Source organism: Mus pahari, chromosome 8 (genome assembly GCF_900095145.1).
Source record: "Mus pahari chromosome 8, PAHARI_EIJ_v1.1, whole genome shotgun sequence".
Lineage (NCBI taxonomy): Eukaryota > Metazoa > Chordata > Mammalia > Rodentia > Muridae > Mus > Mus pahari.
In genome coordinates, this window is record NC_034597.1 from 108800510 (window position 1) to 108817935 (window position 17426).

The 17426-nt window shown below is 45.6% G+C and overlaps 1 pseudogene; it reads left to right on the forward strand.

Annotated features, from left to right (window-relative positions):
- LOC110325167 overlaps positions 1-13147 on the forward strand; it is an 18141-nt pseudogene extending 4994 nt beyond the window's left edge.
- The last annotated feature ends 4279 nt before the right edge of the window (positions 13148-17426 follow it).

Sequence of the window (17426 nt, forward strand, 5' to 3'; positions counted from 1 at the left end):
GTGAGCCACCATGTGGTTGCTGGGATTTGAACTCTGGACCTTCAGAAGAGCAGTCGGGTGCTCTTACCCACTGAGCCATCTCACCAGCCCCAGCACATTTTCATATCAAGCACTAAAGGATTCCCTGCTAATCCTGTGTCTGTGTCTAACATCTGTGTCACGTCGGTACTGTATCTTACTGCACTGGTTGGGATTTTCCTGGTACATTTGTATGCTGGATCATTTTAGGCTAAATCTGGACTTTAATTAGAAGACATGGGGTTTCTTCAAGTGCTATACAAAATTTTTCTGCTTGTGTTCTACTATAGTGTTCAGGCTTTGCTTTTGTTTTAAGTGGTTGTTGTTGTTTGGACAGGGTCTCCTATGGTTGAAGTTGTCCTTGAGTTCCAGATTCTTCCTCAGCCTCTCAAGAGCTGTTACAGGAGCAAATCCCACACCCAGCTAAAAGCATTTGTTCTTTTTGAGGATCGAATTCGGCCTCACACATTCCAGGAGAGTCACAAACCCATTTCAAAGTGTGCAGCAGACTCAGATCTGCCCTCTTGGTGTGTGTGTGTGTGTGTGTGTGTGTGTGTGTGTGTGAACTCGCAGCTGGTGCAGGATGTGGATGTCATTTAAGTCAGAACCCTGTCTGTGTGTCTTGGATGTGAGCCTAGGCGTTGATGAACTTCCCCAAGGTGCTCTCTTTCTACGCCTTTGGGGGTGTGCAAGCCTGTGTGATTTTTGATGTTCCTGTTTGTGTTGTTGGCCGGTTTTCTGTTCAGGAAGCTGGATCATTAGTTGCCACGTTCTCTTGTATACTTCTCAGAACCCTGCCCATGAGCTTGACGTCACAGCTTCGGAGAAAGGCCCCTTTCCTCAGGGTGTCAGACACCTACCAGCTTCGGCTCTTGTTAGGGTTGGAATGACCCAGGGGCTGGAACTCAAGAGAATGGAGAAAGGAAGAAAAAGACAAGGAAAGAGGTCAGGTGGTGGTGTCACATGCCTTTAGATCAGGAGGGAGAGGCAGGAGGATCTCTGTGAGTTCGAGGGCAGCCTGGTCCACAGAGTGAGTTCCAGGACAACCAGGACTATACAGAGAAACCTTGTCTCAAAAAAACAAAAACAAAAAAACAAACAAACAAACAAACAAAAAAGAACTGCTTAGCACTGCATCTTTCTTTTTTTCTTTTTTTTTTTGAGCCAGGGTTTCTCTGTATAGCCCTGGCTGTCCGGGAATTCACTCTGTAGACCAGGCTGGCCTTGAACTCAGAAATCTGCCTGCCTCTGCCTCCCGAGTGCTGGGATTAAAGGCGTGCGCCACCACGCCCGGCTGCACTGCATCTTTCTAAAGCACGTTTGTCTATAGATGTGTCGATTTGCACATATGAGTGCAATACCCACTGGATTCTCTGGAGCTAGAGTCACAGGAGGCTGTGAGCCTTCTGACACCGGTGCTGGGGACTTGGGGCCTCTACAACAGTGTTCTTAACCACTGTGCCATCTCTCTAGCGCTTGGCATCACTAACTGAATCTGCGCATGTTACGTATGTCGTGCTTCTTGTCCCAGTTCAGCTGACAAGGATGTTCTCTGAACACCTATAAACTATAGTTTTTATAACTATTGCAGTGTTAAGTTTTGTAGGTGATAAAATTAACAGCTGGCTTTTGTCCTCTGAGGTAAGTTACAGTGACATAAGAACAAGTATGCAGGGTTAGGGTTAGGACCCTGGCTCTTACTCCTCTGCAGAGGACCCAGTGTTTGGTTTCCAGCACCCACATGGCGCTCCCAATGGACTCTAACTACAGCTCCAGTTCTAGCGCCCTCTTCTGGCCTCTTCGTGGACCAGCAGAAGCATGGCGCACATACATACTTGCAGGCAAACACTCATACACATAACAAAGTAAATATTTTTTAAAACAGAGACCAATCATGAGTCAAGAATGAGACGCCTGTTCTTTTGCTCTCCTACTTACAATGAAAAATCAGAAAGTAACTTTTCAAACTTCAGTCTGGGGCTGATTCTCAGCTCAGTTGGTAGGGTCTGTGTCTAGCACGCACAGAGTCCTGAGCTCCATCCCCAGAACTCCAGGACTCCTTATTGGAATGTCCCTGCAATGGTCCTGCATCATCAAGAGATGTTTCTTTTTCTGTCTTCCTTTTTGGTCATTCGTAAACCCATCCTAGTTTGCTCTGTGTTTTTTTATTTTCTTAAGACCGTGTCTTTCTTTTTGTTGTGAGCTTCTCTTTAGTTTTGAAATATATAAATCCACATCTTTCTACTCTGCAAGAGACAAAGTCACACATGTGGGCAATATCACCTTTGCTAGTGCCAATATTTCATAAGAAAGAGAAGGATGCGTTTTGCAGCTGTTCCTGTTATATGTTCCTTAGCTAGCACAGCCCTTTTCTAGAAGTAGGGCATAACCTACTTCTTGTCCATTTCTTAAAGATTTAAAGAAAGGGGAAAATACTCCTAACCTAATTTTTAAAATAGCTCCTGTTTTTAGCAGTGTGGGGGTTTGTGGAAATGGAGTTCTCAATAAAATGAAAAGAAAGAAGACCTCACATATAAACAAATAATAAGTACACTTTAGTCAGATTCAAGGGTGATAATAAAGAAAAGGTCAAGAATAGAGTTTTGTCATCAAAACTGATATATTGGATTGATGTGCGAGTGTGTGGATGAGTGTATGTGTGTATTTATGAGTATATTGTGAGTGTATATGTGTAAGTGTGAGTGTGTGTATGTTACTGTGAGTGTGTGTGAGTGTATGTGAGTGTGTGAGTGGGTATGAGTGTGTTTGTAAGTGCGTATGTGTAAGCATATGAGTGTGTGTATATGTGTAAGTGTGTGTGTGTGTGTGTATGTGTGTGTGTGAGTGAGTGTGTGTGTACATAGATACATATGTATGTGGAGACCAGAGGACAATCTTTTTGTTTTTGTTTTTGTTTTTGTTTTTCAAGACAGGATTTGATTTCTCGGTATAGCCCTGACTGTCCTGGAACTCACTTTGTAGACCAGGCTGGCCTCGAACTCAGAAATCTGCCTGCCTCTGCCTCCTGAGTGCTGGGATTAAAGGCGTGCTCCACCACATCTGGCATCAGAGGACAATCTTGTTGTTTTAGACAGGATCTCTCACTGGCCTGGAATTTACCAAGGAATCTCTTTAGATGAGCTGGCCATGGAGCCCCATCTTTCTCTCTCCAGTGACATTGTCAAGCTATACTGTTGGTGGAAACGGTGAAGAGTCACTACTGAATGTCTGACATTATTCAAACTCTTGTAACATGAATGCCAGCAACAGCCATACTAGGGAAAGCTCCGGGTTCTTACAACTCAATTTTGGGCGGGAAGAAAAGTAACCCTGTCCTTTTCCTCTGGCTTCTTCTTGTGGAATCTCCTTTTCTTGCTCTTTTTCTCTGTCTTTGTGTAGCCGACTCTTTTTTTCTCCCTTTGCTGTGGGTGCCTGCTGTAACAAGAACACACAATTTTTAATTTCCCAGTAACCTATAAACATGCAATTAAAACGAAATGAAAATGTTCAGAAGGCATGTAGTTCTCCCGCCTGCCCTGGCTGGCTGAGATGGCTGGCTGCCTGTGTCTCTCTGAGTGGGAGGGGGATGGGAGGTTGGGGGATACTGCAGAGTACCAAGAGCAACAGAAGGCTTGCTTCCCTTTTTAAAAGAATGTAAGAGTACATTTGCCAAAGTCTGGCCCTCACTTGCCCCAGGGCCCACATACCACACGTATGCCTCACATTCATCCGTGAAGACAGTATGGAAAGTCGGAGGGCGTGGACAATAATGGCTTTTGGTTTCTTATCCTTTGGGTTTAGATGAGATGGCTGTTTTGTGCTTTAACGTGCTTTGTCACCAAACATTCTCGGAGCATCTCAGTCTAGAAATTCAGTATGTTATACATTTCAGACAGTATAAAAAGAGTTACATTGTTAGCTCAGGCTGGCCCACTAAAGATAACCTTGTGGTAATCCTTGGCCTATACCTCCCAAGAGCTGGGATTACAGGTGCATACTGCCACACCCAAGGCCTCCTGTGTACTAGGTAAGCATGTTAACAAACAAGCCCCAGCCCCAGCCCCAGCCCCAGCCCCAGCCCCCAGTTACATGTTGAACCTTCATGTATCATTTCAACTGCTTCACAGAGTAACAAAGTACTTATGTTTCAATGCAAGGTGGCCTAAGCAAATGTTGAGGCAAGGCCCTCCCAGCAGTGGATCAGGAGGATCTGGAACTCCCAGCAGCAGAGTGCAGGAAAGTACTGTGCTGGACCCAGAATAGTGCATACATAGTGAGTCTGAAAGGGAAGTGTGAGGTCAGAGGTGAGGTCAGAGGTGACATCCTTGACAGGAAAGCTCTCCAGGCACCACCTGTGCTGGCCACAGCCTCGCCTTCCTGGAAACACACAGTCGAGCTTATCTGAAACCAGGGAGGGGACATTAGTCACAACGTTTTTATCACAATCTTCCTAATATCCCAGGACACCCCGAAAAGAACTAAAGGGACTCCAGCCAGCCCAAGCATCAAACATAGCTCTGAGAGGCCTAACCCTTCTCTTTCATTCCCCCTGCCTTGCTAAAAACCACTAGATTTCATCCTTAAAGCTAACCCCCAAGGTCTATTCCCTTATTGGGCCATTTCCTCCTCCTGAGGCTGACCACCAAGGTCCAGCCATCAAGTATTGAAGTCTGGTAATCAAAAGACCCCTTCGGTTTACCGAATTAATTTACCCAATTAAAATTAAACACCTCATCCTTTACCTTTATAAACTGCCATTTTTCCATAGGCCATGTCTGTCTCCTCTCTATCCCGAGGCAGTCCTTTGACTCTCCCTCCCCAGGACAGATATTCCTTCCCCCTCTCCCTTGTTCTCTTCCCTTTCTCTCCGGTGGTCCTCTATCTCCTGTCGTCTTTGTCTCTGAGTCCCTGCCCTTTCTCCCTCTGGGGCAAATACATCTCCTTTGTGGTGAGAACTTGGTCTTGAGTTCCTGATCCAAATGATGGGCCAGGCACTGGTTTTTTGTTTTGTGGTTTTTTTTTTTGTTTTTTTTTTTTTTTTGGTTTTTCAAGACAGGGTTTCTCTGTGTAGCCCTGGCTGTCCTGGAACTCACTCTGTAGACCAGGCTGGCCTCGAACTCAGAAATCCGCCTGACTCTGCCTCCTGAGTGCTGGGACTAAAGGCGTGCGCCAAGGGCCAGGCACTGTTATAGACAAGAACGTTCTGCGGACAGAAACTGCAAAAGAAATTATAAAAAGGCAGCAGTAAGACCAAGGAAAGGTTCTAAGGACATGGAGAACACCCTAAAGTCCAGAGAACACTCTAAAGCCAGGACCAGTCCCCGCCCCCCAACCTCCCTCCCAAACGCATTTGTATAAAAGTCATCTCCACCTGTTGCTGAGATGTAAAACAGGAAGGAAACAGTTTCGGGGGGCAGGAGGGAGGCTGAGACTGTCTAGCCAAAGTGCAGAGGGAGAAGTTTGGACTAGGGTGCTCAGCCTGCAAGAAACAATCAGGGCTCTAGGGATGCAGTTTTCCAGGGTTTCCACCAGAGTTAGGCTTTCTGCTGATGCAGCTACTATGGAGTCATCCCCTGCTCCCTGTAACCAACTCCCCTGCCCTGGTGTGAGTTGATGTGAGTTTGTGCGCGCGCGCTGCACCACCCCAAGCAAAGTCTGTCCCACACCACCTGCCCCAGCACCCAGCAGCAAACACCCTAAACATCCTGTTATCCACAGCTCAGCCTTGACTGTTCTCAGGACCAGATCAGTTCATTGCCGGATGGATCTTAGCTGCCTCTCCCTGCAGGCATGGGCGTGGGCCAGTCTTGGCATCCCTTGCACTGGCCTGAGTCACACTGCCTCACCAGAGAACACACTTCTAGGGGAGCCCGGGCTGCTTCCTGTCCTGAGTCTGTTTTGCCCTCTGACCCTCCCACCAGGCTCCCTCTGCTCATTTTCGGTGAGTCTTCCCTCTCAGAGGAGCAGGTGAAAGTCCCTTCTCCCAGCTCAAGGTTTAACCCTGCACAAGGGTTTTCTCTCTGGGGAAAGGCTAAATAGTTCAAGCAGCCAGCTTCAGAAGGCAGGAGTTTCCTGTCCACTCCCAGCTGTCACATGTGTCAATTGGTGAGTCGTCAAAGCCTGGCACCACAGACCTGGTCACTGCGCATGCGCACCTCAGCGTACCTGGGGTTTGCGCCCAGGCCTTTAGACTTGTCACCCCTATTAGAACAAGATTTTGCCATTCTCTCTTGTACTCCTTGCCCACTCCAATAACTTATTAAACAAATGGATGGATGGGTGTCTTTATGGGCTCCCTCCAGCTTGAGGTAGTCATGGAGGCTTCGTTCTTAATGTCTTTCTACACAAGTGCCTTCTGTGCCCGGCTCCTAAACCCCGTGGCATCCACTTCAACATACAGCAGATCTGAAAGCCTGAAAGCACCACTTGAAAGCTTTTGTGTCTTTGGAACACACTGTACCTGTGTGGAGGGAATTCAGACGCACTGGGAAGGTTAGTCTTTTATTTTTATTATATATATATATATATATATATATATATATATATATATATATATATATATATGGCAGCTGTCTTCAGACACACCAGAAGAAGGCATCAGATCCCATTACAGATGGTTGTGAGCCACTATGTGGTTGCTGGGAATTGAACTGGACCTCTGACAGAACAGTCAGTGCTCTCTCTTAATTACTTACTGAGCCTTCTCTAGCCCCTGGGAAGGTTATTCTTATAGGATTTTTTTAAAAAGATTTATTTATTTATTATATGTAAGTACAATGTAGCTGTCTTCAGACACTCCGAAGAGGGCGTCAGATCTTGTTATGGATGGTTGTGAGCCACCATGTGGTTGCTGGGATTTAAACTCTGGACCTTCGGAAGAGCAGTCGGGTGCTCTTACCCACTTTTTTTTTTTTTTTTTTTTTTTTTGGTTTTTCGAGACAGAGTTTCTCTGTATAGCCCTGGCTGTCCTGGAACTCACTTTGTAGACCAGGCTGGCCTCGAACTCAGAAATCCACCTGCCTCTGCCTCCCGAGTGCTGGGATTAAAGGTGTGCACCACCACGGCCGGTTTATAGGAGCATCTTGAACTTGAATGTATGAGGACTGTCCTTGGCTTTGCTAACGCTCAGATGTGGTTCTCAGAGTTCTCCAGTGGGAATGAGTTTTTTGTTTGTTGTTTGTTTTTTAATTTCTGTGTTTTGAAGCAGGGTATCATAGTTCTCCGGCTGGCCTCAAACTCTTGCGTAGCTCAGAATGACTTTGAATTGCTGGTTCTCCTGCCTCTACCTTGGATTACGTTAGGATTACACTCAAAGTTTATGAAGTGCTGGAGTTGGACCCAGGGGCTCAAGCATGCTAGGCACATACTTCCCCACCCCCCTTGGAGTTGATCACCCTTTACCCATAGCAGCTGGCCTGCCACTACCACCTTTAGTTTTTTGATGGATCCTCTGTTCACTTGCAGACTTCCTGAGACTCTCAAATAAATAACATGCAGTCTGACTCTATGTCCATTTCTGTGAGACTCCACATTTAGCACACATCAGGCACAGCAGGCACTTGGCTAATCCCCTGCAGATTATCTGTTGTGGGATTTCTGCATTGCAGGGTGTGACTCTTGACTGTGAAGGTTTCTCTTAGGAACAGTCATCTTCCTGTGGAGAGGAAAAGGATTTCCAGCCTGAAAAAGGATCTAAGAGATGAAATATGAAAGAAGAAGAAGGAAAAAAAAGGAACTGTCTCCCTTCTGTGCCAATGTGCTTTCAGATGTGGAGTGGACTCTCAGCTCACAGGTTGGTTATGAAATCATTCACCCTGGCAAGCCAGCATACTGCCTTTTATGGATGCTGCTGCTCAGACTGTTGTACTAGGAGTGTTTTTCCATCATGTTCTCTATAGAGTTCACAGAAAAGCCAAAAATAATATAAGATATTCAGACTGACCCTAGACAGGAGTGCAGTTTCATAAACACTTATGATCAAAACCATCAGTGAAATAAAACCGATAGCCCCGTGACCAGCTTTCTCAACCCCCCGCCTCCTTACAGCAAGTTGGCACCAAAGTAGTGTTTTTGCGTTACCCATGAGGAAATGAGTCACAGAGAGGACGTGCTGAAGACTGTAAGGCTGCCTCCTCACAGGCTGGGCCTGACAGGACTTCTAAGACAGCTTTAAGTCTTCCTGATATACCATTTGGTGAATGAGAAGGGTAATAGGGAAATTAATAGAGCTATATATGGTTTGGGTCAAATGAAAATACGAAAATCAGATTTTTAAAAAAAAAAAATAATTATTACTGGGAAGCTGGGTGGTGGTGGTTCACACCTTTAATTCCAGTACCCAAGAAGCAAAATTAAGCAGTTCTCTGGGAGTTCAGGGCCAGCCTGTTCTACAGAGTGAGTTCCAGGATAGCCAGGGCTATACAGAGAAACCCTGTCTCAAAAAACAAAAACAAAACAAAACAAATAACGGGTATTTACTTTTTGCATCTCTATGAATATTTTTAGTAGAGGTGTCTATCTCCCAGGGTTGTACCCTGGAAATCTCTGGACTCTACATCCTTTCTAACTAACAGGAGCCTATGCATGTACCAAAACAAGACAGCTTGCTTCGTGCAGCTGGAGGCTACCCAGACCAATAGGACAAGGATGAGGATGAATGTCGGGAAGGAAGGGTCATGAAACAGGCAGTACTTTGTCTGTTGAGAGCAGCGTTTCTGACAGTGCTGATGAAGAAGATGTAGGTGATATGTGGGCTGAGGCGTGGCGGCAGAAAGTAAGGGACAGTGGTGATCCAATCAGACAAGCAATGAAGGTCAGTAGCCCTGGGACCAGGTAAAGGGACAGTCACGTGTCGGACAACAAGGGTGAGTTCAGAGGTCAAGGAACAGTTGAACTCAGCACTAAGTGAAGAAAAGTTGCTCAGTCACCAAGTCTTAAAAATCTAGTAGAATGGCTGGTGTGGTGAGGACTCTCTGATCCTGCTGTAGCTGAGGACAGAGGAGACCAAAGGAGAGATGAGAAGTTAGTTTACTCTGTGTGTGTGTGTGCGCGCCTGTGTGTGTGCCCGTGTTTTCCTATGTGTGTATCCCTATGTATGTGCCTGTGTGTGCCCGTGTATGTGCCTGTGTGTGCCCGTGTTTTCCTATGTGTGTACCCCTATGTATGTGCCTGTGTGTGCTCCTGTGTGTTTGTGTGTGTATATTCCTGTGTATGTGTCTGTATGTATATTCACATGAGTGTGCCTTTCTGCATGTGCCTGTGTGTGCCCCTGTGTGTGTGTACAAATGTCTCTGCTCACACATGAAGGTGAGAGACTGACACTGCATGTCTCCCTCTGTTACTCTCCGTTATCTATCTATCTATCTATTAATTTACTCATTTGAGACAGGGTCTCTCACTGAACCTGAAGCTCACTAACTGACTGGACTGACTGACTGGCCAGCAACCTCTCTTGTACCCACCCTCCTGTCCCCATATCCAAGGCTGGGGTTACAGTGCGAGCTGCAAAGTCTGGCTTTTTAGTTAGTTGCTGTGACTCCAACTCAGGTCTTCCAGCTTGCATAGCAAGCACCTTGCACAGGGAGCCATCTCCCCAGCCCCTAGAGTCATTTTCTGAGCTTACAGTGGGAACATTTACATCCATTAGGAGAAGGGGGGGAGGTTACAGAGGCAAATAATTGACAGCAATCCCTAGAAAAGAAAACACCAATGCTTATGAAGCAAAGGGAAAGAGAGAATGATAGGGTCACCAAGTTTCTAAATAATAGCTAAAGAAAAATTCATTTCCTGTTTTTGAATGAAGGGTTTAAACGTAACTAATTGGATTCCGAGGAGATAGCTTCTGGATGAATCTTTGGTTTTCATCAAATGTTTGGGTGAAAATACAAAGGGCGCAGCGATTAGAGAATGATGGAACTCAGATTTCAAAACTGTATAAAATCGGACTCACAAAGACTGCTGAGGAATTTGAATTTTAAAACAAAGTGCCATTTACATTAGCATATAAAAAAGCTTATGCATACTTCTTAAAGAATGAACAAAATCTGCACAAAGAAGACTACAAACCCCAATTAAAGATGTCAAGAAAGGGGGGTGGGGTGGTGGAGAGATGGTTCAGAGGTTAAGAGCATTGTCAGCTCTTCCAGAGGTCCTGAGTTCACTTCCCCACAGCCACATAGTGGCTCATAACCATCTGCAATGAGATCTGGTGCCCTCTTCTGGCTTGCAGACAAACATGCAGGTAGAATGCTGTATATATAATAAATAAGTCCAAAAAAAAAAAAGCTATCAAGGAAAAACTGCACATATGGAGAGATATTCCATGTTCATGGATAGGAAGACTCAATCATCTTAAAATGTTGTTCTTGCCAATTTGATTTTTAGATTCAACGTAACCTAAATTTAAATACTGACTAATTATTTGAAGTTATTGATAGGTTGGTTCTGAAGTTGGCATGGGCAAGCAGTAATAGCCAACACAATACGGAAGAAAAAGAACAAGGTTGAAGGACAGACTCCACTCAGCTTCAAGACTTACTATAAAACTACAGCACCTAAGACAATGAAGAATAATGGGGGAAAAAAAAACATTAGATTAGTGAAGCAGAGGACTCCTGTACATAAACCAAGTGCCCTTTGACAAAAAAGGAGGCTGTGGTGGAACAGAACTGGAAGGCCAAAGCAGGAAACATTGCAAGAAAAAGTTCTCTCTACACTACAGAGTGAGTGAAAGACCAGCCTGGGCAATTTAGCAAGACCTTGTCTCAAAGAAATCTAAAAGATATAAAAGGGGAAGGGATATATTTCAGAGATACACAGACAAGGATGCCAGTTCTGTCACCAGTAACAAAACCAAAAATAGCAAAGGCAAGGCAACGGAGGAAGATGGACCTTTGTCAAATGGTGCTGGGATACTGGGCATCAAAAGTAAATACAGACGCAGATCTTATGCCCATCATAAAATTTAACAAAAATGCCGGGCAGTGGTGGCGCACGCCTTTAATCCCAGCACTTGGGAGGCAGAGGCAGGCGGATTTCTGAGTTCGAGGCCAGCCTGGTCTACAAAGTGAGTTCCAGGACAGCCAGAGCTATACAGAGAAACCCTATTTCGAAAATCCAAAAAAAAAAAAAAAAAAAAAAAAAATTAACAAAAATGGCTTCTCAGTGTAAAATAAAAGAAATTAATGAAACTCCCAGAGACAGCAAGCAAAAGCCGAGATGATGTGAACTTGGCAGTGACTCTGTGGATATAAAATCCATCAGTAAAAGAGAGAATTAGTGAATTGGGCTTCACACCTTCTATCAGCAGGATGCTTTTCACCTATTAGAATGCTTCACACCTTCTAGCAGTATACTTCATACCTTCTTCTATCTAGTAGGATGCTTCATACCTTCTTCTATCAGGATTCTTCACACCTTCTTCTATCAGGATGCTTTACACCTTCTTCTACCAGGATGCTTCACAACTTCTATCAGGATGCTTCACACCTTCTAGCAGGATGCTTCACACCTTCTAGCAGGATGCTTCACACCTTCTAGCAGGATGCTTCACAACTTCTATCAGGATGCTTCACAACTTCTATCAGGATGCTTTATACCTTCTTCTATCAGGATGCTTCACACCTTCTTCTATCAGGATTCTTCACACCTATCAGGATTCTTCACACCTATCAGGATGCTTCACACCTTCTAGCAGCAGGGATATTAACTTGAGACAACTCTGAGGTCTCACTGCTATCTTGACAGCACTGCTTGAATCCAGAACACCAAAGCTACCAAATGCTGACATGAAGCAGCAGGCATTTCCACTCTCTCCTGACTGGGATGTAAAACGGTCTGTGTGGGGTTGAAGGGAGCTGTTTCTCAGAGTCTGGGACATTTGAATCCTTGGTCTGCAGTTTTCACAGCTTGGGGAGGTTTATGAGGCGTGGCCTTGATGGAGGAAATGTGTCACTGGGAGTGGGCTTGGGGGTTTCAAAAGCTACAGCACCATTTCCAAGTCACTCATTGTGCTTCCTGCCTGTGCAGTACTTCCCCAGCGAGACAGTGATAGGCTCAGCCCTCGGGAACTGTAAGCCCAAAATAAACCCTCCCTTCTGTAAGTTGCCTTGGTCTCAGTGCTTTATCACAGGAACTGAAAAGGAACAATACAGCCTGGCTCCTCTATGTGATTTTTTTTTTTTTGGCAGTTTGTTTCTTATTCTTTAAATACACATGTGTGCACGTGTTAACATCATGGGGGTGCCCATGTTGGGGGTGTGGATGAGTCTGTGTGCACATTCATGGGGATGAAAAGACAACCTGGGGTGTCACCCTCAGGAACTCTTCTCCTCCTTCAGTCAAGGTCTCTCACAGATTTGGAGCTCACCATTAGGATTGACTGGCTGGTCAGCAGGCTCCAGGGATCATCTCGCCTCCACTTCCCCAGCACGGGGAATCCAAGTGTGCGCGGACACAAGGCGCACTTTCACACGGGTTCGGGGCCAAACTGAGTCCTCTTGTTTATGGGGCACACACTGACTGAGTTATCTCCCCAACCTCTATTTTGGCAGTTTCCTACAGAATTAGATGTATGTGAGTTATATGACCCAGTACTTGCACTACTTGATGTTTACACTAAAGAACTATGAAGACCTTGCGTGGTGAATAAGGAAGCCGGGAGTGGGCCTACCTCTCCTTTTCTCAGGCTGCCGGGAAGACAGACAGACATTCAGACAGAGTGTGCTTACCAAAAGCAGCGTACAATCTTTCAAAACAAGAAACGTGTTCTGCTGGGAGAAACCAACAAGGAAGAACTCCCTCAGTGCTATAAGAACATCTGTCTAGGATTCAAGATGCCCAAGGAGGCCATCGAGGGCACCTACATAGACAAGAAATGCCCCTTCCCTGGTAATGTCTCCATCCAGGAGGTCGGATCCCATCTGGTGTTGTAACGTAGATGAAGATGCACTGTCATCCACTGGGACCATCTCCATTACATCTGAAAATGCAATCGCTTTGAGAAGTGTCACAAGAACATGAATATGTCCCCTGTTACACTGTGGAAGAGTGCAGGCCCCTGACTGTTCTGTTCACTGTGCTCAAAGTCACCAAGGCTGCTGGCACCAAGATGCAGCTTCACAAGTTCTAAGGGGACTCTGGCCAATGCCCTACAACAAATAAAGTTATTTTCCAACTTAAGAAGAAGAAGAAAAAAAAAAGAATTCAAACTATGTTCACACACCAAGCTCTACACAGATGGTTCTGTCCATAATGTCGAAAGTTTAAAATAACCAAGAGTTGATAGATGAATTGTGGTACATCTCTGAAATGAACTATTATTCTATGATAAAAATTAATAGACATGCTGGAGAGATGGCTCAGCGGGTAAGAGCACCCAACTGCTCTTCCAAAGGTGCAGAGTTCAAATCCCAGCAACCACATGGTGGCTCAAACCATCCTTAACGAGATCTGACTCCCTCTTCTGGAGTGTCCAAAGACAGCTACAGTGTACTTACATATAATAAATAAATAAAATCTAAAAAAAAAAAAAGGTGAAAAAAATTAATAGACTAAAATAAAAAGAAAAGCAAACAAACAAACAAAAAAAAAACAAAAAAGAAAAAAAATTAATAGACTATGAAATAAGGGAAAGATATGGGGTCAAGTGCATATTATTAAATAAATTAACTACGAACGCAACCAGATGGCAATCTGGGAGTTCTAGGCCAACCTGGACTACAGACTGAGTGAGACCATTTAAAAAAAAAAAAAACTTGAAAAAGAGGCTGAAAAAATATGGCAAACATACAAAGAAATTGAAACCATGGGAGAAAGCTCAGTTGGAAGATGTAGCCAGAAGCAATAACACAAACCCAGAATGATCTGGAAGAAGGAGAAGATCTCTTTGCTAGACAATAGGTTCAGATCTCCTATGTTCTCACCACTTAGGGGATGCAGTGAAGAGGCCGGGAGGAGGTGGGAGGTGGGGAGAACAACTTTATGGGTTCACTTAGAGAGCGGGCTACCTGTTCACAGAAAGGGCAGAAGTTAGGCCTCCAGGTGCGGGTCACACCAAGTACTGCAGTTTAGACAGCTCCGCAGGGGGGACAGGATGCCCAGAGCAAGCAGCTGGAAAAATCAGTTTTAGTTCTCCCTCTCTCTCCCCCCCCCTTCGTTTATTTATTTGGGGGGGGGGGTGAGAGGGTTGAGACAGGGTTTCTCTGCGTAGCCCTGGCTGTTCTGGAACTCATTCTCTAGAGCAGCCTGGCCTCAAACTCAGAAATCCTCCTGCCTCTGCCTCTCAGGTGCACAGCATTAAAGGTATGAGCCACCACCACCAGGTAGTTTTCTTTTCTTTTCTATAACACTTTCAAAGGCATTTCAAAGTTTGGTCATACTATAAGAGTCTCTCTCTAGGCCAGGCGTGGTGGCACAGGCCTTTAATCCCAGCATTTGGGAGGCAGAGGCAGGTGAATTTCTGAGTTCGAGGTCAGCCTGGTCTACAGAGAGAGTTCCAGGACAGCCCAGACTACACAGAGAAACCCTGTCTCGAAAGACCAAAAAAAAAAGTCTCTCTCTCTCTCTCTCTCTCTCTCTCTCTCTCTCTCTCTCTCTCTCTCTCTGTCTCTCTGTCTGTCTCTCTCTGTCTGACTCTCCCCCCCCCCCCCCCCCCCCCCCCCCCCCCCCCCCCCCCCCCCCCCCCCCCCCCCCCCCCCCCCCCCCGTGTCTCTCAAAATTGTTGATGTACTTCTTTTTCTAGGACTTGATTTGAGCCTATGAAGTTCAAGAATGATAGGTTCTCTATTTAAAAGTAGATGTGATTCACAGTGGAGTGAGTGCCTAGGTGACTGAAGAGGACAGCACACTCCTGCCCTCCCTCACTGCCCTCTAACAACTTAGGAAGCTGAGAAACTCACAATCAGGTGAGAGCCCAGAAATCAAAGCTTTAGCAATCAGCATCTCAGCAAGGCAGAAAGGCAGAAAAGCGAGGATGCCATGCTCCTTATGAGAGAGCAGAGCTGTTAAATGCACTCACTCTGTTGTCTTCCCTTTGACCTCAAAACCAAAGCATCTAAGTGAAAGTTGGGGTGAGGTGGGGGGAAGATAAACACAGAGGGGGCTGGGAGCATGGAGTTCAGTCAAGTAGATTCTGACCAACTTCATAATTCACCAGTTTCCATGAGAGGAAGGCACAAAGAGTAGGTGAGAACAATGTGTGTGTGTGTGTGTGTGTGTGTGTGTGTGTGTGTGTGTCCAGAAAACCGTCAGCTCCAATTCTCATCAAGGGTCAAGATGAGCACATAATTTTCATATGCTAGAACATGCCGGGCACCACAGGGTCCTGAGTGTATAGCGTGGGGGAGCAGCAATGAGCTAGCTGTCAGGAGGCAACAAGCAGGTAGGAGCCAATGACTAGTCCAGGCCAAGGAAAAGAGGGTAATCCCAGGTCACTTCCACCAGGCTCCCTGGCGGGAAATCGTGGGAAACAAGAAGAGAGAATGGATGTGCAGAATGTCCTCTGTGGCTGCATGTGTGTATGTGCACCTGTTTGCACCTGTCAATATGTAAGCTTTGGATCAAACGTCAAAAGCAGGCTTGGCCATAGCTGAAGTCACCAAAGCATGTAAGCTCTTTGTGGATTTTTAAAGGTTGTTCTGTTTTGTTGTTGATTTACTTAACCTTGTCTTTTTCTTTCTGGTGCTGGGGTTTAACCCAGTTCTTTATGAAAGGTTGACGTGATGGTTTGAGTGGAAGTGGCTCCATATGCTCATAGGGAGTTATACAATTAGGAGATTCATCCTTGGTGGAGGCAGTGTGTCAGAGAGGGTGGGCTTTGAGGTTGCAAATGCTCCAGCCAAGCCCAGCGTCTCTTTCTTCCTGCTGCCTGCAGATCCTGGTGTAGAACTCTTTAGCTACCTCTCCAGCACCATGTTCGCCTGCACACAGCCATGCTTCCCATCATGAGGATAATGGACTAAACCTCTGAACCTGTAAGCCAGCCCCAATAAAGTGCTTTCCTTTATAATGTGGAGCACATGCTCTGATAAGAATGTTTAAAATGGGCTAGTGGGATGACTCAACAGTAAGAGCACTGACTGTTCTTCCAAAGATCCTGAGTTCAAATCCCAGCAACCACAAGGTGGCTCACAACCACCTGTAATGAGATCTGATGCCCTCTTCTGGTGAGTTTGAAGACAGCTACAGTGTACTTAGATAGATAGATAGATAGATAGATAGATAGATAGATAGATAGATAGATTTAAAAAAATAATTTAAAAAAAAGAATATTTAAAAGCCAGTCCTCCCAGGAAACTCAGGACATATGGCTGCTGTATTTCTAACTATCTTAGTTAGGGTTTTACTGCTGTGAACAGACACTATGACCAAGGCAACTCTTATAAGGACAACATTTAATTGAGGCTGGCTTACAGGTTCAGAGGTTCAGTCCATCATCATCAAGGCAGGAACATGGCTGCATCCAGGCAGGTATGGTGCAGGAGGAGCTGAGAGTTCTACATCTTTATCTGAAGGCTGCCAGCAGAAGACTGGCTTCCAGGCAGCTAGGATGAGGGTCTTAAAACCCACAACCACAGTGACACACCTACTCCAACAGGGCCACACCTTCTAATAGTGCCACTCCCTGGGCTGAGCCTATAGAAACCAGCACACTAACATTCTCTGACCTTGGCACATTGGAACAGGCAGCTTTGTGATCCTGTGCCTTAGAGTGAGCACGTTTCCCTTGGTCTCTTCTCTTTGTTATCTTCTCTTTCCCATCTTCCCCAGGGTAGGTGGAGTCAGCTGTGACTTCTCTTTCCTCTCTTCTGTCCGCCCCTTTGTTCCTCTTCCTGTTCTCCTCTCTGGCTTAATCTGATCCCATAATGATAGCACCTAATTCCCAAGGTGAAATTCAAGGGAATTGTCCCCTGAAACAACACAGCCCACTGGCTGTTGTCCTTGGAGCCACAGAACCAGATCACTATCCATCTTACAAATCGACTTCTCTGCCCCGAAATTCATTACCTAACTCCAAATACACGTTTTCAGTGTCTCCGTGTGGACTTCTTTCTGGCACCTTAAGCTGAAAGTGTCCAGGAATGTCTTCTCCAGAATGTGTTCTGCTCTTCGATGGCAGAGCCCTGGTGTTACAAAGCTCTGGGACATCATTTAATTCCCTCCCACGTGGTGACTCGGTTCTCAAATTTGGAGCGTTCTGTCTGTGGTGAGTGAGTGTGACTGTGCCTCTCTGGGCTCCCTGGCCACCCTTCCTACCCTCCGCAGTCTTCAGGTTCTCTTCCTGCCCTGATGCCTTCTTCCCAGTCACCTGTGTTTCCTCCTAATTCCACATTTACTTCATCTCAGCATCAATCCACCCCATCCTGGTCTTCAACACATCTTGAGTGATTCTAGGAAGAAGTCCAAACTCT